Source organism: Arachis duranensis, chromosome 4, assembly GCF_000817695.3.
Source record: "Arachis duranensis cultivar V14167 chromosome 4, aradu.V14167.gnm2.J7QH, whole genome shotgun sequence".
Lineage (NCBI taxonomy): Eukaryota > Viridiplantae > Streptophyta > Magnoliopsida > Fabales > Fabaceae > Arachis > Arachis duranensis.
The window spans coordinates 103,196,904-103,200,327 of NC_029775.3; positions in this window are offsets into that span (position 1 = coordinate 103,196,904).

The window sequence follows — 3,424 nt, forward strand, 5'->3', positions numbered from 1 at the left end:
GGTCATCAGTAGTTGTAATCAATAGATCATCTGAAATTTCAACTTCTGATTCATCACCAATAATAGAGCCAATATTTCCATTTCCAACATCAAGTATCCAATTAGCAAATCTCTTCATTTCACCTTCATCTTGATCCGAAGAAGACATTAGAAGCCTCATATTTGTATGCAGTTTCAGAACCTTACAAAATGACCAGAGATGGGATGAGTTAATAGCGGATGCCAATATATTGTGTCTACTTCCTTTCGGAATCACCGGATGTATCTGTCTGAAATCACCTCCTAGAATAACAACCTTACCACCAAATGGTTGATGTGTCTTATGTTGATCGGTAACTGACATAAGATCCCTGAGCGTCCGATCAAGTGCTTCAAAGCACATTTTATTGAGCATTGGAGCTTCATCCCAAATTATTAAGCTACTTTGAATGAGTAGCTCAGCCTTCAAACTGCCATGCTTGATGTTGCAAGTAGATTCATCAGTAATTGTAATGGGTATTGAAAATCTAGAATGAGTCGTTCTGCCACCAAGTAGGAGTAAAGAAGCAATTCCACTGGATGCGACATTTAAAATAATCTTTCTTCTAGACCGAATAGTAGAAGAAAGTCCATTCCAAATAAATGTCTTACCACACCCACCATGCCCATAAACGAAGTAAAAACCACCAGAGTCTGTAACAACAGCATTGAGTATCTCATCAAATACTAACCTTTGCTCATGAGTCATCTTTTGTTTCGTATATAAGTTTGTATGAGTCAACTCATTTTTGTCATATGCTAAATCCTTCTCTATTAGCTTATTTTGAAAAAGGCGAACATCAGACATCTCAGGATATGGCATTAATTGATAGTCTTTTAAAGATCTCGCATTGCTGTTGAGTATCTTCTCATCAATCTCAATAAAGCAGGGATTTTTCAATTCGTCATGAGTCATGTTTAGTCCTAGTAAAAGCACATGGTGATTTTATGAAATATTTAATAAGTAATTCCAAAATAAAACTATTAATATTATTAATAAAAATAAAGATAATAAGAGAATACAATCTTGATATAAAAAAAGACATAGTAAAATACTTTGGTTTTTCAAAGCTTTTCTCCTCTCATATAGTATTCCATTAGCTAATAATGTCCAAGTTGCATTCCAAACACGCTCTGGATTGCTATTGCTATTAGATATCAGTAGTATCGCAAATAGTTTTCTCAATTGATGACCAGATGCGAGTTCAGCTACCTCATTAATAGCTACAATGAATTCCCTATCATCGCACAGTAGTCCCATGGAATAGCAAGCATCTTGGAAGTTAGAATATATAATTCCATTAACTGTCCTAATATACTCATATGTTGTGCAACCTCTCTGAACAGCTAACAAAATTCTCATATAATAAATATCACCTGTACCCGGTGGAACATAATTTAACCTCCCGATAGAATACCCTCTTTTGCATGGATGCCATTCCCTTGATTCTCTATCATAAACAAATTGATTTGGAAACTCACCATACGTCAAAGTTTGACCTGCTTCAAGTTTTTTATTGGCCTCCATCCATGCTAAGAATATCGTACATTTTTCTTCCTCTTCTTCCACGATTTCTTCAAGATCGTCATCATCTTTAAAGATAATATTTTGCTCTCCAGGCAAATGAAAGGTTAATCTCATCATTGAAGGCCACCTTTGATGAATATCATACGCTAAGGTTCTCCACACAGTCTCACATGCAGACAAATACTTGTCAATAGCTAAATAATATATAGAGAATATTGTATTTTATGGACTTTCATTCGGCCAAAATACTCATGACATGTTAGTTATTTTTTTGTATAAAATCTATCTTGAATTGTGCTCCGTTTTATATTTTCTTTGTCTTTTAATATCAATTTTCTCTTCAATCTTGCTTCTCTTTGGACTTCTTGCATCTTTCAATATATACTTGAAAATACTAAATAAATAAATTTTTTAACTAATTAAAAATATATATACATTATACATAATACATTTTTATTATTAATTTTTTTATATTATTAAAAAAATAAAGTACACAGGAGTACACATATGGCAGCGTTTATTTTTGGTATACATGTCCATCAAAACATAGACATAGGAGTATACAGAGTATGTGTATGGTGTTTGTTTACTGACACAAAAATAATGAAAGACATGGTCATACACAAATACCTATTAAAAATATGTATTTTGTGTCTCTTTAAAATACTGAGACACTAATTTTTTTACAATTTTTTCTCATGTCTAACTTACCATATAGAATATGAAATTAGTGTCTTCTTATGTCTATGTAAAATTGCACAGCTTTTATTTTCATTGGTTGCTTTAATTTCCTTTTTATTCTCATTTATTTAGTTACATAAACATATTTTATGAAAAATAATATATATATTTTTTATAAAAGTATCTTTTTTTCAAATAAATATAAGTTTAATCTCACGATCAATAAATTCAAGTTATAGTTAAAATCTTTTTTTCATTTCCTTAAATAAAGAGATTGAAAATGAATAACTTATAAGTAAAAAGAGAGAAAAAGATGAAAGTACATCTATTGTTGTGCCGAGATAATCTAAAAAATAACAATGTAAACGAAGTAAATAGAAAAAATTTATAAATGTGACAAATAAAAAAATTTAAATTTAAAAATCAAAACGGTTAAGAAGCCACTTAATTAGGAATTAGTATTAGAATTTTAAATTTCAAATTTTTAAATAGAATTTCCTAATTAGCTAGTGCAAATTTAAAATTTTTAAATAAACTTTTTTAATTAAACGTTTATTGTTCATTAAGAATATAGGAATTTGTTAATTTAAAAATAATTTTTATTAGTTTCGTCATAAATAGTATCAATCATATTATTTATCGATAAAAATAAATAAAATTAAATACAATCTAAAAATTAATAACCTTATAAATTACGTAAATTTAGAAAAAAATACTTAAAAAGAGAGAAAAAGATGAAAGTACTTCTACTGTGGAGAGACAATCTAAAAGATAATAATAAAAATTTATAAGTGTGGCAAGTAAAAAAGTTTAAATTTAAAAATCGAAATAGTTAAAAACTTACTTAATTAGAAATTAGTATTAGAAATTCAATTTTTAAATTTTTAAATAGAAATTTCTAATTAGCTAGTATAAATTTTAAATTTTTAAATAAAATTTTCTAATCAAACATCCATTGTCCATTAGGAATATAGAAATTTGTTAATTTAAAAATTATTTTTTTTAGTTTCATCATAAATAGTATTAACTTTATTATACTTTTTCTAAAATTTAAACAGTATTACATTTTTTTTAAATAGTATAAATAATTTCACATTTTAATAAGATTGATAATTCTATTTATTTTATTATAATTCTTTGTAATTAATATAGTAACTTATAAATTATATAAATTTTTAAAAAATAGTTTGATTTTCA